Source organism: Heteronotia binoei, chromosome 1 (assembly GCF_032191835.1).
Source record: "Heteronotia binoei isolate CCM8104 ecotype False Entrance Well chromosome 1, APGP_CSIRO_Hbin_v1, whole genome shotgun sequence".
Taxonomy (NCBI): domain Eukaryota; kingdom Metazoa; phylum Chordata; class Lepidosauria; order Squamata; family Gekkonidae; genus Heteronotia; species Heteronotia binoei.
Window position 1 is genome coordinate 27,927,862 of NC_083223.1, and position 25,111 is coordinate 27,952,972.

Consider the following 25,111-nt stretch of genomic DNA (forward strand, 5'->3'; position numbering starts at 1 on the left):
CTCCCCAATGGGGATCCAAAGTGGCTTATATATCATTCTCCTCTCCTCCATTATATCCTCACAATAACCCTTTGAGGTTTGTTAGGCTGAGAGTGTGTGACTTGCCCAAGGTCACCCAGCGAGTTTCCATGGCATGAGTTCAAACCCATTTCTTCCAGATCTTAGTCCAACACCTTTAACTATTTATATCCTGCTTCTTCCTTTGGGCTCACAGCAGCTTACAATTCCATGATTTACAACAGACAACAGACAAGACAAGCTCATTCACTTTACCCCTTTAAAAGCTGTCACAAATAAAATGACCTTCCGGTGCTTCTTAAGAAAGTCTAAATATTTTGCTCCCTTAGGAAGCCTATTTTTCATTATGGGAGCCACTACAGACAAGTAACTGGTGCTAGTAGATTCCAGTAACAAAAACAGTCCCATACCATTTATGAATTTATCAAATATAAGAATAAATTATACATTTTTCAAAACATTGTGCAATCAATACATGCTAAGTGTTTCTATAAAGTCATTTCCACCCTATCCAAACAATAAAGAACAATGTCCAAAATATGTAAAGTCTCTAATGATGGTCTCTAGTGATGTAAAGTCTGTAATGATGTTAATACAAAGCTTAATATATCTTCTGTGATATGATTCTACGGCTGGCTGGTTTTCCATTTGGAAAAAAATTAGTCCCCTGTGCAAGCACCCGTCATTTTCAACTCTGGGATGGCGTTGCTTTCACAACGTTTTCACAGCAGACTTTTTACAGGGTGGTTTGCCATTGCCTTTCCCAGTCATCTACACTTTCCCCCCAGCAAGCTGGGTACTCATTTGACCGACCTTGGAAGGATGGAAGGCTGAGTCAACCTTGAGCTGGACACCTGAACCAGCTTCTGCTGGGATCGAACTCAGGTTGTGAGCAGAGGGCTCCGACTGCAGTTATGCAGCTTTTCCACTCTGCACCATGGGGCTCTTTGGAGGGAGTACCTAATTAGACACTAATCCATTCTGTGTTCTGAAGAACCTTAATGCTTGAAGCAATATATCAGATTTATTGAACTGCATCTAGCAACTTGAGTTTTCTACAGAGATGATGGACCTTGTGCTTAGCAGCTTGGGAGAGTTCTCTACAGGAACAGTGAAGTATTCAGTGCAGCCAGAAACATCTTTTACAGTGGCATGGAAAACCATCCAGCCTCCTCTCAAACTCCACCAGAAATGGCAGCCCAGAGTTGTATTAAAGTTCCAAATCATATTTTAATGTAACACTTTGCTCTACTCTTCAGTTCCAGAGAGAAATCTACCTCTCTGACCTTTTTAATTACACTTCAGTGCCCACACCTTCCCTCCCGCTGCCCAACAAGGCAAATTCACTTTCTGACCATTTCCCAAAGCTTATATTCTTGTAAAAACAGTTCTGAGTACACACATTCTGGTCTTCAGTCAATTCAGGGCTCTGCATGCCAAGTCAAGTATTTATTTTCACTACTTTCGAGACCACCAAAATTAATGTATCTTTCAGACAGGAAGAATTTTATTTATTATGGTGCATTTGGATCCAAGAGATGAAAGTGGAGGAGCCCTCATTTTGGAAAACAGAGTGAGGTTGGGAAGCCCGAAAGAGACTGCATGATTTGGGGCATGGTATTCCCAATGCACCGACAGTAGACTCAACCAGACACATTTGCATGCAGACTGACCACAACATCTCAAACACATATACAAAATAACCACTCTATACCACTCTATACCACATCATAAGATGGAGCGACCTTTTTAAAAATCCTTATTATTCCTCAATGTATCCGAGTGCTGCAAATATCTTTGGAACTAATGGGAACTATTGAGGCTGGATGCTGCATTTCATGAAAAGCTTCGTACTTTTTTGGACAGTATATCCATTTAAAGAATAGACGTAAAAAAAAAAAAAAAAAGGATTGGTTTGTCTATGTCCAGGCAGCATCACTATGAGAAACACACTATGAGAGCCAGTTTGGTGTAGAGGTCAAGTGCACGGACTCTTATCTGGGAGAACCAGGTTTGATTCCCCACTCCTCCACTTGCACCTGCTGGAATGGCCTTGGGTCAGCCATAGCTCTGGCAGAGGCTGTCCTTGAAAGGGCAGCTGCTGTGAGAGCCCTCTCCAGCCCCACCCACCTCACAGGGTATCTGTTGTGGGGGAGGGAGATAAAGGAGATTGTTGATGATTGCTTAGGAGTGGTCTGCTCCACCCTCTTTGCATTTTAAGCTGCGCCTTGCCAAAGGCTGAGCACATCTCAGAGAGGCCTGAGAGGAGCAGAACAGAGCAGAGCAGCTCTGATAAGCTGAGACAGCTGGAGAAGTTGCTAAGAATTTCTGCGTTTTGAAAGACTTCATTCTGAGGCTTGGGTGACTGCTGAAAAGGCTGAGTTGTGATAGCTGGGGAACTGCTGTATGTTTGGGAGAGTGGGCTAAAGGTGAAAGTGATTGATTGATTGATTGAGAGTAATTGTTGATGATTGCTTAGGAGTGGTCTGCTCCACCCTCTTTGCATTTTAAGCTGCGCCTTGCCAAAGGCGCGAGCCGAAGGGCGAGAGCTAAAGGGCTCTTGGCCTGTGGCTCTTTGCCTGGGGGCTTTCTAAGGACCAGGAACCCAGATCCCTGATTTCCTTGTTCTCCCAATAAGGTAAGTTGACCCTCCAGAAGGGGAGCCACGTAAACAACAGCATTTAAAGAGGACTGTATATTTAATATATATATCATGAAGGTAGAATGCCAGCAGGGGGGTGGGGGCTTTCCAGTGTTTTGCACTGAGTATCACATGTATGACTATCTGCCCACAGGACGGAAGACTTGGGTGTGTGCTCGATGCAAGGAGCTCCTGGTCCTCAGGGAACGAGTTCGTACCCTTGAGGCCGAGGTGACTGCCCTGGAGAAGCAGAGACGGTCAGTTAGGCAATTGGGGAAGACTCTTGGGGGCGTATTAGATGAGCTCCACTCTGAATGTGGCAGCCCCGTTGCTGCCAGAGAGCGTGAGGGTCGAGAGGGAACAGGGCACCTTGCTGAGGATAAGGGGAATGCACCCTCAGAAGGGACCTCTTCTTCGGTTGGTGAGCGGGTATCCTTTCGCGCCAAGGAACCATCCCTGGGCAGGGGGAGAGGGGGGGTCTTGGTAGTTGGTGATTCGATCCTTAGGCAAGTAGACAGCTGGGTGGCGAAACCGCGTATTGACCGTATAGTGACTTGCCTGCCTGGTGTGAAGGTAGCGGACATTACGCGTGTAGTAGATAGGCTGATAGACAGTGCTGGGGAGGAGCCTGTGGTCGTGGTGCATGTTGGCACCAACGATGTGGGGAAATGCAGTCGTGAGGTCCTGGAGGAGAAATTTAGGCTGCTAGGTGGGAGACTTAAGGCCAGGACCTCCAACGTGGCCTTCTCGGAAGTGCTACCTGTTCCACGTGCAGGGCAGGAGAGACAGGCGCAAATTAGAAGTCTCAATGTGTGGATGAGACGATGGTGTAAGGAGGAAGGGTTTAAGTTTGTTAGGCACTGGGATGCTTTCTGGAACAAGCCGGAGCTGTACAAAAGAGACGGTCTCCACTTGTCTCCGGATGGAACCAGGCTGCTGGCGCTTAAAATCAAAAAGGTGGCAGAGCAGTTTTTAAACTAAATCTTGGGGGAAAGCCGACAGGAGATGGAATGTCTCTGGTTCGGGAGGACTCGTCTCAAAGAGATGAAGTGTTGGCTTCTATTTTTCTACCGAGTAACGGATCAGAGTTGTCCACTGTGATGGTGACAAACAGTATGGACTGTCTGCTAGAGTCTCGAGGCGGCAGGAGAGAGGTGGCGGGCCTAGCTTGCTTGGGAAATTATAAATGTTTGTATGCAAATGCAAGAAGTGTCCAAAGTAAAATTGGTGAATTGGAATGTTTAGTGTTAGGAGAAAACATAGACATTGTGGGAATTTCAGAAACTTGGTGGAATGAGGAGAATCAGTGGGACACGGTGATTCCTGGATATAAGTTATATCGGAAGGATAGGGAGGGAAGGGTTGGAGGTGGGGTGGCTCTGTATGTCAGAGAGGATATACGGTCCAGTAAGACTGAGGTCAGAGAATTAGATTCCCTTTTAGAAATGCTTTGGGTTGAAATAGAGGGCCCAAAAGGAAATTTAACTATGGGAGTTTGTTATCGCCCACCAAATCAAAAGAGAGAGGACGATTATAATATGATGGAGGGATTAAAGATAGCGGCTAAACGTAAAAACTGTGTCGTAATAGGTGATTTTAACTACCCACAGATTGATTGGGTCAATATGTGTTCTGGTCGAGAGAAAGAGATTGAGTTTCTTGATGCTCTCAATGACTGTGCTATGGAGCAGATGGTCTCAGAACCTACCAGGGGTGGGGCGATCCTGGATCTGGTCCTAAGTAATGCCCAAGACTTGGTGAGAGACGTAAAAGTGATTGCGCCGCTTGGGAACAGTGACCATAATGTTATTGATTTCACCATTTGTATAAATAGGGAGATGCCCAAAAAGACCGCCACAACCACATTTAACTTTAAAAGGGGTAAATTCTCTGAGATGAGGAGGCATGTGAGGAGGAAACTGAAAGGAAAGGTAAATACGGTCAAAACCCTTGGGGAAGCTTGGAGACTATTTAAAACTATAATCCTAGAAGCTCAGATAAAATACATACCACAAGTTAGGAAAGGCACAAACAGGTATAAGAAGAGGCCAGCATGGTTAACAAACAAAGTAATGGAAGCTGTAAAAGGTAAGAAGGACTCCTTTAAGCGGTGGAAAACCAGTCCAAGTGAGATTAATAAAAGGGAACACAGGCAGTGGCAAATCAAATGCAAGACTGTGATCAGGCAGGCAGAAAGGGACTATGAGGAGCATATTGCAAAAAACATAAAGACCAACAATAAAAAATTCTTCAAATATATTAGAAGTAGGAAACCAGCCAGGGAAGCAGTGGGGCCCTTGGATGACCATGGGGTAAAAGGATTACTGAAGGAGGATGGGGAAATGGCTGAGAAGCTGAATGCATTTTTTGCCTCCGTCTTCACCGTGGAAGATGAGAAGTGTTTGCCCGCCCCAGAACCACTAATATTGGAAGGGGTGTTGAAAGACCTGAGTCAGATTGAGGTGACAAAAGAGGAGGTCCTACAACTAATAGACAAATTAAAAACTAATAAGTCACCGGGTCCGGATGGCATACATCCGAGAGTTCTGAAAGAACTCAAAGTTGAACTTGTGGATCTTCTAACAAAAATCTGTAATCTTTCATTGAAATCTGCCTCCGTTCCTGAGGACTGGAAGGTAGCAAATGTCACCCCCATCTTTAAAAAGGGTTCCAGAGGAGATCCGGGAAATTACAGGCCAGTCAGTCTGACTTCAATACCGGGAAAGTTGGTAGAAACCATTATCAAGGACAGAATGAGTAGGCACATTGATGAACACGGGTTATTGAGGAAGACTCAGCATGGGTTCTGCAAGGGAAGATCTTGCCTCACTAACCTGTTACATTTCTTTGAGGGGGTGAACAAACATGTGGACAAAGGAGACCCGATAGATGTTGTTTACCTTGACTTACAGAAAGCTTTTGATAAAGTTCCTCATCAAAGGCTCCTTAGAAAGCTTGAGAGTCATGGAGTAAAAGGACAGGTCCTCTTGTGGATCAAAAACTGGCTGAGTAATAGGAAGCAGAGAGTGAGTATAAATGGGCAGTCTTCGCAGTGGAGGACGGTAAGCAGTGGGGTGCCGCAGGGCTCGGTACTGGGTCCCATCCTCTTTAACTTGTTCATAAATGATTTAGAGTTGGGAGTGAGCAGTGAAGTGGCCAAGTTTGCGGATGACACTAAATTGTTCAGGGTGGTGAGAACCAGAGAGGATTGTGAGGAACTCCAAAGGGATCTGTTGAGGCTGGGTGAGTGGGCGTCAACGTGGCAGATGCGGTTCAATGTGGCCAAGTGCAAAGTAATGCACATTGGGGCCAAGAATCCCAGCTACAAATACAAGTTGATGGGGTGTGAACTGGCAGAGACAGACCAAGAGAGAGATCTTGGGGTCATGGTAGATAATTCACTGAAAATGTCAAGACAGTGTGCGTTTGCAATAAAAAAGGCCAACGCCATGCTGGGAATTATTAGGAAGGGAATTGAAAACATATCAGCCAGTATCATAATGCCTCTGTATAAATCGATGGTGCGGTCTCATTTGGAGTACTGTGTGCAGTTCTGGTCGCCGCACCTCAAAAAGGATATTATAGCATTGGAGAAAGTTCAGAAAAGGGCAACTAAAATGATTAAAGGGCTGGAACACCTTCCCTATGAAGAAAGGTTGAAACGCTTAGGGCTCTTTAGCTTGGAGAAACGTTGACTGAGGGGTGACATGATAGAAGTTTACAAGATAATGCATGGGATGGAGAAAGTAGAGAAAGAAGTACTTTTCTCCCTTTCTCACAATACAAGAACTCGTGGGCATTCGATGAAATTGCTGAGCAGACAGGTTAAAACGGATAAAAGGAAGTACTTCTTCACCCAAAGGGTGATTAACATGTGGAATTCACTGCCACAGGAGGTGGTGGCGTCCACAAGCATAGCCACCTTCAAGAAGGGGTTAGATAAAAATATGGAGCAGAGGTCCATCAGTGGCTATTAGCTACAGTGTGTGTGTGTGTGTATATATATATATATATATATATATATATTTGGGCGCTGTGTGACACAGTATGTTGGACTGGATGGGCCATTGGCCTGATCTAACATGGCTCCTCTTATGTTCTTATGTTCTTATGAGCCGCTCTGAGACTCTTCGGAGTGGAGGGCGGGATATAAATCCAATATCTTCTTACTTGATGGGGGATACACATCTGGGGTAGGAGTGTATGTGAACAAGGTCTTGGGGTACAGGTGGACCAAAAGTTAAACATGAGCAGCCAGTGTGCTGCAGCACCCAAAAAAAAAAAAAGGCAAATGCCATCTTGGGATGTATCAACACAGGAATAACAACCAGATCTCCCTGAGCCATCCGTGGGAAGGGCGGGATATAAATCCCAAATAAATAAATGATGTCATAGTTCCACTGTACGTTACATTGGTCAGGCCACACCTGGAATATTATGTGCAGTTCTGGAGAGAACTTCAAGAAGAATGTGGACAATATAGAGCAGGTGCAAAGGATAGCAACCTGGATCATCAGGGGCATGGATACCAAGTCCTATGAAGAAAGGCTAAGGGACTTGGGAATGTTCAGTCTGGAGAAGAGGAGGTCGAGGAGAGACATGATTGCTCTCTATAAGTATTTGAAGGGCTGTCACTTAGAGGAGAGCAGGAAGCTGTTCCTGTCAGCAGCAGAGGAAAAGACTCATAATACTGGGTTTAAATTAAGGCTGGGAAGGTATTGACTGATATTAGGAGAAGCTTTTTACAGTAATAGTTGTTCAACAGTGGAATTAGCTACTGAGGGAAGTAGTGATCTCTTCCTCACTGGCAATCTTTAAGCAAGCAGCTGAATTAACACTTGTCAGGGATGCTTTAGACTGATTCTGGATTAGATTATTCTGTCACTGTTTTTATGATTCTGTCACTGTTTTTAACAGTAAAGTGGCTGGACTCCAATTGTATATGGGGGTGGAGGAATTTTTAGAAAAAGTCAATCTCAAGACTACAGAGAAAACTACGAAGGAGTGGTAACTGATCTCCCTGGAGAAAATGGTAGCTTTAAAAATCAGACTACATGGTATCACATCCCTGCTGAGTTCCCCCCCCTTCCCCAAATTCCATCTTCCCCAGGGCCCACTTCTAAAATTAAGACAATCCTATGTCAATCATAAAAGTGAAAAAGGTCACTTGGGGAAATTCCTCAACTATGAAGAAAAAATATGACTGTATGTATTAGAAGTCACAGTTTGCCACCTGTCCTGTTTAGTCTTTTTTTAATATGCAGAGAGCAGTGACCTCTTTCATTCCCAGAGACCCAGTCCCCTATCAGCCATCACTCAAATATTACACAGAATGGTTGGAGTTGTGGCCCAAGCACTGCTTTAATATCACACTGCCACCATTTATTCATATCTATATAGAGAAGTCAACAACTGACAGGTGTGTGCTTTTCTTTCCCTGAGACAATACACATTCAGTCACCAGGGTTAACTAGAAAAGAGTTAACTTTTATTAATGGCTTAAAACAACATTGGAATGATTCATGTAAATAGATATGTAAACATTTGCACTTTTATCCCTAACTTGATTCATGCTATGACTGCCCTGCACCCCTTAAGGCGATTTATGGCAACCCCAGCCCCTCTTGCAGCTTTTGTTTCTTCCTTCTGGTTTTACCTCACAACTATTGAGTAAAGGGGGTGGGTATAATAAGAATTTCTAGTCTCTTCGGGGTTTTCTTTTATTTTCAGATAGACGGATAGCTATGTATATAGGGGACCAATGCTGATTTGCTGCTTATTCCAAATACTCAGGCACCAGAGAACTTAACAGTTAACCACAGATTTTTATTTACACACAGTCTCCAGCTGGGGGGAAGGGATGTATTTACATAGGCTATTTTGTATCTTGGATGAATAACAGTTGCTAAACAGTTCAGGCTTTACAATACAGAGGTTCACTGAGGTATCTCAGGGTCCACAGTTCTTATATTCTTCAGTTTCCAAACTCTAATTAGGTTGGCCTCTTTGGCTTTATGTGTCTGGTCTCTTGAGTCGACTGGTGTGTCTGCTCCCAGCCCTCCTGACTCCCTCAGACCCACATCTCTCTCTCAGCAACCTTGTTAGTTCTTAAGAGTAGTGTAAATATTTCTGTGACCACTCAGGTCTTTCACTGTGACACTCAATTGTCACCCTCAGCCACCTGGCTGTCTCCACAGAGCCAACAGCAAGCTTCACTTCACCAGAAGTCTCTTCACAGCTCTCTGTATCAGCTCTCTCTGTCAGACAATGGAACTTCAAATCATTGGATACAAAGTTTAAGGCTTTATTTGAGAGTTCATAGTTTCTGAGTGTAGAAAGATTGGAACTGATACATTCTCCCCGGTGAGGAGTCACTTTAAGGAATTGTACATCAAAAGGTTTCTAAACAAAACTACATTCCCAAGCATGAAGTGATACTTTTCACACAGAAACTTTCTCTTATCTCTTTGCGGTGCTTGATCTCACAGGGATGGTTAAACTGCCATCCCCGGAGGCATTTTATCTTCAAAGGGGAATTGCCTTTGTTAGTTCCAGGGATAGGAATTCACACCAGTGTTAGTAAATACTATGCTTCTACTTTGATATGCAAGGTTTCTTCCCATGGTTAGTAACATAGGCTAGAAAATGGAGTCAGTTAAGCTAAGCATTTCATCATATTCATTTAAGCTAAGCATTTCATTACAGTATTTTTCCAGTGTCTGACACTCTCTTCAGCTCTCCTGCTGACCATCTACTGCTCACTTCCACTGTCTCCCTCTGACAGTTGCTGACAGTTGACTCTCCAGCCATTATCTGTCACTCACTCATCCTGAGAGTTCTGAGCACTCTGGCCCCCACCCTCAGATCACATGACTCAGACTCCCTGAGTCCTTAGCTTTTCTATTAACCCTTCCAATTCCGTCACACATGCTTCCAAGTCTATTTGTTACAAGTTACACATTATCTTCCTTTCAATCATTTCCAGGTTACTATTTTCTCACTTACCATCTGTATCTCAAGATGTTCTCCTATTACTATTAGGTGGATCTGTAACTGGTTGACAGATCGCATCCAAAGAGTGCTTGCTTGTTAATGATTCCTCATCCTCTTGGAGAGAACTGACAATTGGAGCACCTCTGTCCTGGGACCTCTTTTGTTCAACATCTTTATAAATAATTTGGATGAATTAATACAAGGAATGCTTGTTAAATTTTCAGATGATACAAACTTGGGAGGGGTAGCAAATACAGTAGAAGACAGAGTCAGGATACAGGATGATCTTGGCAGGCTGGAAAACTGGGCTAAAACATATAAACTAATTTTCAATTGGAATAATTGTAAAGTTCTTCTTTGTGGTCTCTGTGTTTCACAATGATGGGATATAGTGTACAATCCTGAACAGTACTTCAAAGCCTAGATAGAAGGATTTTCATGCCCTTTCCAGGGGTTCCACCGCGCATGTTCACTGGTATAGGTGCAAGGATCCTGCCAGTTCCTTTCTGACCGCTGCACAGATATGTGATCTTTCTTTTCCATCTCATTGGTACCTTCATTTGCCTACTTATTTGATTTTTTCTCAGTTTTTCCTTGACTCCCCTGCTGTTCTTCTCCCTACTGGATTTCTAAGAAGAGATAAACAGGTGATTATTGACTCCACTTGGTCTGTTTCTCTCCCTCTCCCCTTCTGAGGGAGAATCAGGGCCAACCCCTTCCTCCCCCTCTTTTCTTCAACACTTTTCACCCACCACCACATGGAAAAACTCTGGAGATGTTTTAAAAGGTGCAAAAAGTGTGGCAGTAAAATCCCCCTGCCAAACAGCTACACACTCTGCTGTACACAATGTACAAAGTTCTCCAAACAAATGTACAAGAACATGACTGCTAGACTACTTCTAGTTTTGCCACCTATGTCTGTAATTGTGTTTATTATGCTGCTCCTGTCCTTGTTTTTATAATATTATTTTAACTCTGTTCGATTTTACTGTTGTAAGCCATGCTGAGTCTGCTTGCAGAATAGGGCAGGATATAAATCCAAAAATTAAATTTCAAAAATCAAATTAAATTCTAGAAGCAGCACTCACTGCTCCCAAGATGGTCTCCTTGCAAGATTACTTGGGACGTGCCTCAATGTTGACCCCATCCATGTTGACCTCCACTCAGGTGATTCTGGCTCAGTCTGACACCAACTAGTTTGTGCAGAAATGCCTGAACTCAGCTTCTGATTTGAACACCTCCACTCCTGACAAAAATGCAGGGAGAGTAAAGAGCACAAGTGGGACAGGAGAAATAACACACAACCATCATCACTTCACCACACTCCAGAACCTTCTTTGGTTCCACCTATTCAACTTCTCAATTCATCAATCCATCAACTTTCATAATCCAAGATCAACCTAACTCAACAGACATATCACTCTTCCTTATCTGGCACAGAAAGCAGCCCTCCAAAACAGCTGATGCTGACCCCACATAAACCAGATTGACCAATAGACCCTTCCAAGCATCCTTTACCTCCAGGGCTCAATCCCTCCAACCCTGATCCCAGATGATAGACATCTACCCTCACCTCCACCATCACACTGGGACCAGCACCAGTGACAATACCTGTATGGGACATATCCCATCCCATCTGCTTTTCCCTGGATGCACTGTCTGCCGCCAGACTGGGACACTCGCTCTGTGGCTTCCTACCATTCTTGACATCCAGATCCAAGATAGCCAGAACCTCCACCACCAAAATCCACTTTGAAAGATCATCTTCCAAAGCAAACAGTTCCACAGAAACTTCTACTGCAACCTCCCAGAATGAAAACTCCACCCCAACTTTCTCCAGAACTCTTTGAGGAGGAAGCCTCGTCAACCCATTCCAATCAAGAATCAGATAGCACCCACTCTGAGCCTATTGTTTCCAACACCAAACAGAGGAATCTTCAATCTTGTCCTCAGAAGACCTTTGAGCCTACAGGGATTTTATTAAAAGAATGGCAAACATCCTCGCCTTATCCACCATCCAACCCCAATTGGTAGTTACCGACAATGTGTTCAATATTGTGCAGAGATGCCTCCACGCTTTGCCATGCCTCCATGCTCTACCATGACATTGGTCCTCCTACAAGCAGCCAAGAATGTGCTGGATCTTAAACCTGTTGAAGATGGTGGCAGTGGACCACTGGTGAGTGTTCTCTTGCAGCACCTCCTTCAGATATTCCAATATTGTCCTCTTTTGTTATTTCCTTCTGGCCATACCAGATATTCAAATTGCTGGACTTGCCTCCTGTGCCTACTTGAAAGTATCTGACTGTTTGCTAAAAATAAAGCTTCATGGGGGCTGGAAAAACGTCCAAGAGATGCGGAAGGAATTCCTCCCCTCCAGTGTCTAAACAGACGATGATAGATGACTTTTATCCTGAAAGGGTTGTTTATAACATTTCTGTTTTGAACAAATATGAAATAAGAACAGGTGTGAACAGACAAAAAGAAATGAACAGATGATGGTTCCTGCAGAAATAAACAATGCTCCTTTAAAAAGCAATGGAAGCTTTTGTGATTTTGAAAGGGAGTTAGATAATTTTGACTGCTGCAACAGTTAAATGTATTTTAAGACATCAAAATGAAACTAATGAGAAACTTGAAAAGTTTTATGATTAGGGCAACTGAAGAGATTAAGCTTTGTTGCCACCTTAGAATCATAGAATCATAGCATTGGAAGGTACCTCTAGGGTCATCTAGTCCAACCCCCTGCACAATGCAGGAAACTCACAAACACCTCCTCCTAAATTCACAGGATCTTCATTGCTGTCAGATGGCCATCTAGCCTCTGTTTCAAAACCTCCATGGAAGGAGAGCCCACCACCTTCCAAGGAAGCTGTTCCACTGAGGAATCGCTCTAATGGTCAGAAAGTTCTTCCTAATGTTGAGCCGGAAACTCTTTTGATTTAATTTCAACACATTTGTTCTGGTCCTACCTTCTGGGGCCACAGAAAACAATTCCACACCATCCTCCATATGACAGCCCTTCAAGTACTTGAAGATGGCTAAACATCCCCAGCTCCTTCAACCTTTCCTCATAGGACTTGGTCTCCAGACCCCTCACCATCTTCATTGCCCCCCTCTGGACCCATTCCAGCTTGTCTATATCTTTCTTAAAATGTGGTGCCCAAAACTGAACACAATACTCCAGGTGAGGTCTTACCAGAGCAGAGTAAAGCGATACCATCACTTCACGTGATCGGGACACTATACTTCTGTTGATACAGCACAAAATGGCATTTGCCTTTTTAGCCACCGCATCACACTGTTGACTCATGTTCAGCGTATGATCCACTAAGACCTCTAGATCAGGGGTGGCCAGATGGGGTTTTTTGCCTACAATTCCCATCAGCCCCAGCCATTGGCCATGCTGGCTGAGGCTGATGGGAGTTGTAGGCAAAAAAAATCTGGAGAGCTACCATTGGCCACCCCTGCCCTAGATCCTTTTTGCACATACTGCTGCTAAGACAAGTCTCCCCCATCCTATAACCATGCATTGGTTGTTTCCTACCTAAATGCAGAACTTTACATTTATCCCTGTTAAAATTCATTTTATTGATTTTAGCCCAGTTTTCCACCCTGTCAAGGTCATCCTGTATCCTGTTTCTGTCTTCATCTGTGTTTACAACCCTTCCCAATTTAGTATCATCTGCAGATTTAATTCCCTCTATTCCTTCATCCAAATCATTTATAAAGATGTTGAACAAAACAGGTTGCAGGACAGACCCTTGAGGCACTCCTCTAGTCACTCCTCTCCAAGAGGATGAGGAACCATTCACAAGCATTCTTTGGGTGCGATCTGTCAACTAGTTACAGATTCACCTAATGCTAACAGGATCCAAACCACCTTTTACCAACTTGTCAACAAGGATAGTATGTGGAACCTTATCAAAAGCCTTACTGAAATCAAGATAAACTATGTCTACAGCATTCCCCTGATCCAGCAAGGTAGTCACTTTCTCAAAAAAGGAGATCAAATTAGTCTGACATGACTTGTTCATGAGAAACTCTTGGGGCTTGGAGAAACATAAACTGCGGGGTAACATGATAGAGGTTTACAAGTTTATGCATGGGATAATACATACATTCATTGCCCCCCTCACAATACAAGAACTCATGGGCATTCAATAAAATTGCTGAGCAGTAAGGTTAGAATGGATAAAAGGAAGTATTTCTTCACCCAAAGGGTGATTAACATGTAGAATTCACTGCCACAGGATGTGGTGGTGGCTACAAGCATAGCCAACTTCAAGGGTTTGGATAAAAATATGGAGCAGAGGTCCATCAGTGGCTATTAGCCACAGCATATTGCTGGAACTGTCTGGGGCAGTGATGCTCTGTATTCCTGGTGCTTGGGGGGGGGCAAAGTGGAAGGGCTTCTAGCCCCACTTGTGGACCTCCTTTTTTTGACCACTGTGTGACACAGAGTGTTGGACTGGATGGACCATTGGTTTGATCCAACATGACTTCTCTTATGTTCTTAAACCCATGCTGGCTCTTTGTAATCACATCCATTCTTTCTAAATGTTCCAGGATCGACTGTTTGATGATTTGTTCTAAACCTTTTCAAGCTGACGGGTCGATAGTTACCCAGATCGTCTTTTTTCCCCTTCTTGAAGGTAGGACAACATTCACCTGCCTCCAATCTCCTGTTCTCCAAGAATTCTCAAAAATAATAGCCAGAGGCTCAGAAATTACATCCGCAAGCTCTTTTAGAACCCTTGGATGCAATTCATCTGTCCCTGAGGACTTAGTTTCATTTAAAGAAACTAGGTGTTTATGTACTACCCCTATGTTGATTCTAGATTGGAACTTCATATCCTTCTTATATGTTATGTTTTTGCCATGTTGAGCACCTTTTTCCTCAGGAGAGAAGACTGAGGAAAAGTAGGAATTGAGCAGCTCCACCCTCTCTTCATTACCTGTTACAATTTCATTTTCTTGCCCTTGCAATGGGCCTACCATGTCCTTGCTCTTTTTCTTACTACTACTCAGGGTGCCCACGATTTCCACTTCTTCAATCAATTCTTCCTTGTTGGTGAGAATCAAATCCAAGATAGCAGATCCCCTTGTTTCCTTCTTCACTTTCTGGAAAAGAAAGTTGTCAGCAAGACAAGTCAGGAATCTATTTGACTTTTCATTTTTAGCAGAGTTGGACTTCCAACAGATGTCTGGGTAATTGCAATCTTCCATGATCACTGTATCACTTTTATTGCAGAACTTTGCAATCTGCTGTAGAAGTATCTCATTCAAATCCTCTGCCTGGCTTGGTGGTCTATAGCTAACCCCCACAATAATATCACTGTTTTTTTCTTACTCCTTTTATTTTTATCCAGAGACTCTCAACTGAGCTGCCATGCTCAGATTCACATATTTCTTCATAAGTATATACCTCCTTCACATATACTGCTATGCTTCCACCCTTTCTCATTGGCTTGTCCCTTTAAATAAGTTGTACCCCTGAATCCTAATATTCCAGTTGTGAGTGTCATCCCACCAAGTTTCAGTAAGGCCTATTATGTCATAGTCTCCTTCCTTTATTAGGACTTCCAGTTCCTCCTGTTTGTTTACCATACTCTGTGCATTAGTGTAGAGCAGGGGTGGCCAACGGTAGCTCTCCAGATGTTTTGCCTACAACTCCCATCAACCCCAGCCATTGGCCATGCTGGCTGAGGCTGGTGGGAGTTGTAGGCAAAAAAAGTCTGGAGAGCTACCATTGGACACCCCTGGTGTAGAAACATCGGAATCCACATTTTATGCATCCCGAGGGTTTCGTTTTCGTAAAAGCCTGCAAGTTAACATTACCTAGTGTATGCACCACTCTTGGCAAATTTTAATGTTCTTATCCTCACTTTCTGGCATCATACGAGGCTTTGAATTATTGTCTCGCTCCCCCATACAATTTAGTTTAAAATTAGGTTAGCAAGGCTGTTACCAAACACCCTTTTCCCTACTGGTTCTGGTCCTACTTTCCAAGGCCACAGAAAACAATTTCACACCATCCTCTATATGACAGCCCTTCAAGTACTTGAAGATGGTGATCATATCACCTCTCAGCCGCCTCCTCTCCAGGCTAAACAACCGCAGCTCCTTCAACCCCTCCCAATTTAATATCATCTGCAAATTTAATAGGCATTCTCTCTATTCCTTCATCCAAATCGTTTATATAGATTTTGAACAAAACAGGTCCCAGGACAGATCCTTGAGGCGCTCCACTTGTCACTCCTCTCTAAGAGGATGAGGAACCATTCACAAGCACTCTTTGGGTGTGATCTGTCAACCAGTTACAGATCCACCTAACGGTAACAGGATCCAAACCAGATTTTGCCAACTTGTCAACAAGGATATCAAGATAAACAATGTCTACAGCATTCCCCTGATCCAGCAAGGTAGTCACTTTCTCAAAAAAAGAGATCAGGTTAGTTTGACATGACTTGTTCTTGAGAAACCTATGCTGGCTTTTAGTAATCACATCCATTCTTTCTAAATGTTCCAGGACCGACTGTTTGATGATTTGTTCTAAAACTTTTCCAGGTATAGACATCAAGCTGACGGGTTGGTAGTTACCCGGATCCTCTTTTTCCCTCTTCTTGAAGATATTTCCAACATTTGTTAGATATATTAGTATATATCCTAGACAATGTTTTAGGAGTTATATACTATCTATAAAACAATTTATACAAATTCTCTTTAAAATTGATAGCTCTAAGTAAATGTTATATTAATTTTCCATATATTTTCCCAGGCAGCCCTATCAATGTTACGACCTGTTTTGTGCCCATTTTATCATCAGGTATTTGCAATTTCATCTTATAATAGTAAGGAGTATATTTTCTTAATCAATTTTTCATTTGGATCCATCATTATTTTATCAAACCCTACACTTTTATCTTTGACATATCTAGACTCAATTTGTAACCTTAACTACCAGTCTATAGTCACATTTTGCAATTTGAGCTCTTCATTTGCTTTTAGTTCATTATTGTCTTTCAAAAGTTCTTCGTATCTTAATATCATGTCCTGATTTAATAGCGTTGGTTGGTTGAAGGCTTCTATTGGTGAGACCCATCTTGGAATTTTTTGGTATATCTGCTGTTTCAGCCAGGCCCATACTGAATAGAGGGATTTTCTGAGTAGATGATTTTTAAAATAGCTATGTCCTTCTCTTTTTTGATACCATAGATGCCATCCCATGGTAAGGTCATGGCCTTCTAATAACAAGAGTCTCTTATCTTTCAGTAACATCCATTCCCTCACCCAAGTTAGTACACAGGCTTTGTAGTACATTTGCCAATCCAGTAAAGCAAATCCTGCAGTTTCCTTAGAGTCTTGCAGTGCTTTTGTCAAGCATGCAATTTTCAACAGAACCAGTCCTTGAGTTCAAACAAAGTATGTTTTATTGATAATCCATGTGGCTCTATTGAGCTGGGTATTGGAACTGATACAAAGTAACGGTAGAATGCATACTTAAAGATGGCACATCAAAGGTTCTCTAAACATTCCTACACATTCTAAACAAGTCTGCATTCACGTGTGAAAGTTCACACAGTAACTTCCTTATCTCCCCTGTGGTTATTCTTCCCGAGACCAGGACTAGCCTGGGAAACTGACCCTAAAGGCTTTATCTTCAAAGAGCAAATTCCTGCATTTGTTAGTGAAAGTGAAAGAGGAGCGAAAACTCTGTCTCTACATTTCTACTTTGATGTGCCTAGGTTTAATTTAGAGTTAGTAACATCTCTATAATATATTGGTTTTATTCATACAATAAATGCTTGACATACTGCCCCCCCCCCAAGCTCTTGCTCGGGGTTTGTCTGTGTGCAGTAGGTAAAATCTTTTGAGAAGGAGAAGAGCCCGGAGGTCAGAGGATTTCACCCACTCATCACAACTAGGGGGAAAGTATTTCCAGTGGACTAAATAATACAACACCCCCTGCTTCTTCTTGGCATCCAATACCTCCTGTACTTCATGATGAGTCTAGATATGTCAAAGATAAAAGTGTAGGGTTTGATAAAATAATGATGGATCCAAATGAAAAATTGATTAAGAAAATATACTCCTTACTATTATAAGATGAAATTGCAAATACCTGATGATAAAATGGGCACCTCAAAAAGGATATTATAGCTTTAGAGAAGGTGCAGAGAAGGGCAACTAGAATGATTAAAGGGCTGGAGCACTTTCCCTATGAAGAAAGGTTGAAACGCTTGGGACTCTTTAGCTTGGAGAAACGTCGACTGCGGGGTGACATGATAGAGGTTTACAAGATAATGCATGGAATGGAGAAAGTAGAGAAAGAAGTACTTTTCTCCCTTTCTCACAATACAAGAACTCGTGGGCATTCGATGAAATTGCTGAGCAGACAGGTTAAGACGGATAAAAGGAAGTACTTCTTCACCCAAAGGGTGATTAACATGTGGAATTCACTGCCACAGGAGGTGGTGGCGGCCACAAGTATAGCCACCTTCAAGAGGGGTTTAGATAAAAATATGGAGCACAGGTCCATCAGTGGCTATTAGCCACAGTGTATGGAGCACAGGTCCATCAGTGGCTATTAGCCACAGTGTATGTGTGTATATAACATTTTTTGCCACTGTGTGACACAGAGTGTTGGACTTGATGGGCCGTTGGCCTGATCCAACATGGCTTCTCTTATGTTCTTATGTTCTTATGTACTTCACTTGTATAGGATTGGGCTCCAGAGGGCAGGGTGCCAATTCGTAGCCCCTGGATCTTTGCAAAGAAGGCGGCAATGGAAAACAGGATGGATTTTACTAAACAATTTTGGCAACTCTAGCTCTACCATCACTTTATTTATTACTCTCTCTCTTTTGAACGGCCCCAAGTACTTGTAAGCTAGCTTTTTGGATGTCTGTGGCAGGGGCACGTTCTTGGTGGACAGGAACACTGTCTCTCCTACTTTGAACTCCCACTCCAGGGAATGTTTCTTATCGAATTGTGCTTTGTAATCCCTTTTTGCCATTTCCAAGTTGTCTTAGATGACAATCTATCCCTTCCTCAATGTTTCCCACCATTGCTGACACGAAGAGGGTGGCTGGGTCCCACTGTTGCTGGGTAGCAGTGGGAAGGGTTTCCCCTCATAGCCATTCACAATCTTAAAAGGTGTTGTTTTGGTAGAGCTATGGAGACTTATACCCGTATTCTGCAAAGGGCAGCAGTTCCACCCAGTTAGATTGTTGGTAATTCACATAGCACTGTAAATATTGTTCTAGAAGGGTGTTCACTAGTTCTGTCTGTCCGTCCGTCTGCGGGTGGTAAGCAGAGCTTAACCCTTGCTCCATGCCTGTTAGTTTACAAAACTCCCACCAGAAGTTGGCAACGAACTGTGGCCCACTAATGACCTTATCCGGGAACGAGTGTACTTTAACAATGTGTTGGAAAAACAAATAGGCAAGCTTCCTTGCTGTTGACAATTTCCTACAAGGAATGAAGTGAGTTTGCTTTGAGAAAGTGTCCACCACTACCAAAATCACAGTCCGCCCTTGGGACACTGGTAATTCTACTATAAAGTCCATGGAGACTACTGACCAAGAGCGTTCAGCTGTGGGGGTTGGTTGGAGGAAACCTGGGGGCTTCCCTCCCCATTTTTTGGCCATTATGCAAACCGGGCAGGTGGCTACAAATTCTGAAATATCCTTTTTCATGTGCGGCTGCCAAAATTGCGGGTTTACTAAATGCAATGTTTTTACATATCCAAAGTGACCTGATAGTTTATTGCAATGGCAATGCTGCAAAACCTCCTTTCACAGGGTTTTTCGGACATACAACTTTCCCTCGTACTACCAAAATCCTCCAGTCCCCTTTTCGAGCCCCTCTGGCCGCTCCTCCCCCTCACGCTCTGTTTCTTCAATCAGTTTGTCCCCCCACACACATGGTTCCAGCATTTTAGGTTTCTTCCCGGACCGCGTGGTCACGGCGCCCGCTACAGCACTCAGAGGAATTATGGAGTCCACTACTTCCTCTCTCTGGCTCTCATGCTGTGGTAATCAAGAGAGCACATCAGCCAAGAAATTTTTTGACCCGGGTATATGTTTGAGGGTAAATTCAAATTTTGCAAAGAACCCGGCTCATTGGATCTGCTTTTTGGTTAGCTTTCTGCAGCCCATGAGTGCTTCCAAATTTTTGTGGTGAGTCCAGATTTCGAATGGCACCCTTGCTCTCTCTAACCAGGACCGCCATGTTTTCAAGGCAAAAGTTACTGCAAACGCCTCCTTATCCCATACCGACCAGTTGCGCTGTTCTTGCGAAAAATGTTTCAAGATATAAGTGCATGGTCTCAGCCTCCCCTATGGGTTGCATCAATATTGCTCCTACGGCCACATCGGAGGCATCACATTGAACCACGAAGGGCTTAAGTTCATCAGGGTGGGTTAACACCGGTTCACTTGTGAACAACCGTTTAAGTTTCTCAAAGGCTTTTTGGCAAGTGTGTGACCACGCTAATTTCGCCTTGGTTTTTTTTCTTTGAGCCCCTTCCCCTTAGTCTTTAGTAAGTCCGTTGGGGGCAACATTACTTGGGCGAACCCCTGAATGAAAGTTCTGTAAAAATTTTCAAATCCGATGAATCCAATCTAGCACTGCTTGTATCTTAGCGGGGTCCATTGCCAGCCCCTTCCCGGAGACCTGGAAACCCAAGTAGTCGAGCTCTGTTTGGTGGAACTCACACTTTGACAATTTGGCAAACAGTTTGTGCTTGTACAAGGTGGTGAGCACTTTCCTCACCAGCTGGACGTGGGAGGCTAGGTCCTTTGAATAAATAATGATGTCATCCAAGTACACCCCCCCCCTTGTACAGGTATTTCCTCAGGACTTCATTGATAAAGTTCATGAACACTCCTGGGGCCCCTTGCAACCCAAATGGCATCACCAAGTATTCAAACTGCCCCATCGGTGTGTTAAAAGCGGCCTTCCACTCATCCCCCTCTTCTATTCGCACTCTAAAGTAAGCATCCCTCAGGTCCAATTTGGTGAATATGGACCCTTCTGACACTGTGCTCAACAAGTCTTTGATCAGGGGGATGGGGTAGGCATTGGACATCGAGATCCCGTTTATCTCGCAAAAATCAGTACAAAGTCTAAGGCTCCCATCCTTCTTCTTCCAAAAGAGGACTGGGGCAGCATGTGGGGCAGTAGCTGGTCTGATGAAACCCCCTTTTAAGTTCTTGCCTATGAACTTTCTCAGCTCCGCTTTTTCTGCCACCCCATGGAGTATAGTTTGGCTTTAGGCAGCTCCTGCCCAGGGATTAATTCAATGGTGCAGTCGCTGCTTCGGTGCGGCAGAAGTTCATTCGCCTCCTCCTCGCTAAACACCCTGCGTAAATCCTGGTATTTTGGGGGAATGGATTGAATCTCTTCCAACGATACACACATTTTTTTCATTTCTGGGAGGTGGGTTGGGTCCCCAACTCTCCAGCCAGTGGTGGTGCTTACACCTTTTGTCCGTAAAGTCTATAGTTTGATCCCCCCACTGTATATCCAGCTGGTGTTTGGCTAGCCATCCGACTCCCAACACTACATCAAAGGAGGAAGAGAGGGCGATCACAAAGATCTCAGTGTCCCAATAGTCTTCTATCCCTACCGGTACCCCTTGAGCCTCTTCTATACAGGGCTCCCCTCTCATTACGGACCCGTCCATCTGTTCAAACTGGATCAGGTGGGGTAGGGGCTTTCAGGTTAGTCCAAGGACATCCACCAGTTTTGGGGTGATGATTTCTTGTGTGCACCCCACGTCAATTAGGGCTCGGGCATGGATGAAGCGTTTGAGCTTCTGGTTTAGCAATGTCAATGGGACAAAAAATAAGAATCCAGTTATTCTCACTCGCAATGTTGCTGTTAGATCCACGACCTGCCTCTCGGCACCTCTCAGTGCAGGTTGCTCTTGTTTCCCTCCGGCTCGGATCCCCATGACTTCTCACTCATGTCGTCCAGAATTATAGTATCCTCATCTAGCACCATCACCATGGCAGTTCTTCCTCGACTTGACTCCTTGGGTCTAGTTGTTGCCTTCTTGGGTCCCATTGCCACCGGCTTCGGGTTAGGGGGAGGGCTCAAGGTTTTTCTAAGCAGTTGGCAGAAAGGTGACCTGGGTCGCCACAGCGGTAGCACTTACGGACGGCTGTGGTTTTGGGGGTCCGTCCTGGGGTTGATCCCTTCTTCCCCTCTGTTTTGCCTCCCGACAGAGCCTCACGTCCCCCCTTCCCCTCTTGCTGCATCTGGCATTGGAGGACCACCCATTTCATGTTAGTCTCCACTTCTACAGCTAGTTGCACCCATCCCACAAGTGTTGTAGGGCGGGCCTGCTGGAGGGCTCGATTTAGGAGACTGGCATTCAGCCCCCGTTGGTATGCTTCGATCATCATCTCACTCCACCCACGGATCTTGGCGCATTGGGCCCTGAAGTCCGCCGTGTACTCTCGCACCGACTTCGACCCTTGATTCATGTCCCTTAGCACCGTGATGGCCTGGGTCTCTTGGAGTGGGTCTTCGTACTGGGTTAGTAGAGCTTGCAGGAACCAAGCTACCCTGTCGAGTTCGTGGCCCCACGGCTCATACAGGCTCACGTACCATCTTCTGGCGGCCCCTTTCAGTTTGGAGCCGAGATAGTCTACTTGACTGAAATCGTCTGGGAATGTGTTCCCCCAATAGTGCATGTAGCTATTGGCTTGGGTGGTGAAGTATTCCACCTCTTCGTGGTTGCCGTCAAAAGTGGTGTCCAGCTCATGGCCTCTCTCGTAGTCCTGCGGACCCAATGGCGGTGGGGCTGGTGCAGGAGCTGCAGGTGGTGCTGGGGCCACCGGAGGGGCTGTTACCACCAGTGGTGCCAGCAGAGCTGGTGGGGCGGCCAGGGCCGGTGGAGCTCTCCCGAAGTCGTGCAGCAACAGCCAGTCAATCTGCCTCTGCACCTCCTGCGCCATGAAGGTGGTGTTCGCCTGGATTTCGTCCCGCAGTTCTCGGGCCAGGGCCGTCATCTCCCCCCTCACCATCTTTAGGATGTCCAGCTCTTTGGGGGGGTTTCCATTCTCTTCCTCCGAGTCCGACCCACCGTGGCGGTCATCGTCTGGCCTCGGTTCCTCCTGATCATCATCGTCTCGGATTGGGCCCCCGTCCTCCCTTTCTCCGGGGTTCCCGCTTTTTCCTCCTTTTACTGGTCTCATCAGGAGGGTCTCGTAGCGCACTGGAGCCTCGTCCATCAGGGTGGTGGAGGTTCGTGGCTCCCACTTCTGAGGGGTGATAAACAACTGCTGTATGTGTAGCGGGGACCCGCGTCCCCTGACTCTCTGTGCCCCGACAATGTGCCAGGGGGGAGTCTTCACTCCTGCTCCTTTGAATAGTTCAGTGGGTTCTTCGTTATCCAGAACTTTCTCAGCCATCCGGCTTGAAAGTGGCCCGTTCAGATAAATTCGCTTAAATAGATCATTTCCAAAATGTCAAGCATGCAATTTTCAACAGAACCAGTCCTTGAATTGAAACAAAGTATGGTTTATTGATAATCCATGTGACTCTATTGAGCTGGGTATTGGAACTGATACAAAGTAACGGTAGAATGCATACTTAAAGATGGCATATCTCTTTATCTCTTTCAATAATTTATCATAGTTATCCATCTTCAGATTACTACATTTATTCGTTATATTAAGACCAAGGTATTTAACTTTCTTTTCAGAATCCTGATTTTTCTTGTAGAATGTTTATTTGGTTTTTTGTCATATTTATTGTTAAAAATTTTGGGTTTTGGTAATTGATTTTCATACCAGCCACCTCACCAAATTGTCCAATTTTCTTTTCAAGTGATCAATTGATTCCAAAGTTTGTTCCAATATATGCAATATATAGGCAACGGCACACAACTTGTAATGTTTACTTCTAATCACAGTTCCTCATTTTTTAATCTTCTCTAATCTGATTATTTAATAATAAAAGAATTAAAAGTAGCAGAGACATCCTTGCCTTGTTTTATTTCATTTAGTTGTTCCCTTTTGAATTTCTATGAGTCTGTTAACTTACCATTTGCAATCACTTTGGCAGTTTGATAAGAATATATAGCTTTAATCATTTGCAGGAAATCATCTCCACTTCCTCAATTTTAGAATCATTAGCTATCACTTTAGAATTTAAGGCCTTCAAGGTTTTGTTGGCTTCTAAGGTTTGCTTTCTATTTTCTCCAGTTCCTTTCAGAAACCTATCATTTGATCTCCTAAGTTTGCTACCTTGCCAATCAGTTCTGTAATGGCTGCCATAAGCGTGTTTTGTAATTCTTTTAGGTCTTCTTGTATCCAGATACTCCAAATTCAGCAGGGCCTACAGATATGCTTGGGGACGGGTGGTGGGTCTTTTTTCTGGTTTTTCTAAAAAAATTTGCTCATTTTGACACCAAATGTTTTAATCAATAAATCCAATTACAATCTGCCTAAAATATTTATACCAATTTGATCTAATTTCCTTCAAAAGTATATTCCAATTTACTCTTTAGAATGTTTGGGGACATTGTGTTCCCACTATTGTCAACAGTTTAACCATAAACAGGGTCGGTTCACCCACTAAACAAATTAGGCATTTGCCTAGGGCACCAGGAGAGGGCACCAAATTGAGCTCCCCCCTCCCAGTACTCCAGACAAATGCTTAATTTGTTGCCGCCCCCCCCCCTCCCGGTGCACTCAGAGGAGCGATGCCAGCACATGTCAATTCTGGACCATGAATTATGAACTTCTGAGTAGTAGGTAAAGTCTTTTGTCCTTATATTCCTTGTTCTCCAACTGTCAACTAAATTTAGTTCTTCCGCCAGTTTTAAAAAAGTCTTTGGAAGCTGGTTACTTCTCTTAATTTTTTTCTTGTTCTTTCCGATTTATCTCCATCAAATACAGCATTAAAGTCCCCAATAAGGCAATGTTCTTGATAGTCAAACTGTATTTTATCATAAGGATCTTTATAAAACCTCTTGATGCTCATTTGGTGCATCGATGTTTGCTAATAATATTTTCTTTTCATTATATGACTTCAATTATTAATATCCTTCCATCTTCTGAGGCAAAAGGGAGATCAGATTCCATTTGTTCTTTAACATAAAATTGCTAGACCCCTTTTTTTTCCTTTTGATCAGCAGCTGTATATAATTTACCCAATTTTTTATTTTGTAAACATTTAACATCTTTCTTGGTGATGTGTGTTTCTCATAGGCAAATTATATCCTCTTGTAATTTTTTAAGTTGTAAATTAAACTAGTTTCTTTGAGGGGCATTTAATCCATTTACATTTATAGAAATCAATTTTAATTCCTCCCTCCCCATTATTTCCTTTGTACTTTACTACCTTGTATTTCTAGTTGCTCTTTTTGTGATTGTGACCTTGTTTTTACTTTTTTTTATCTCTTTCTAATTTTGGAGTCTCTTTTCCTTCTATTTGTTT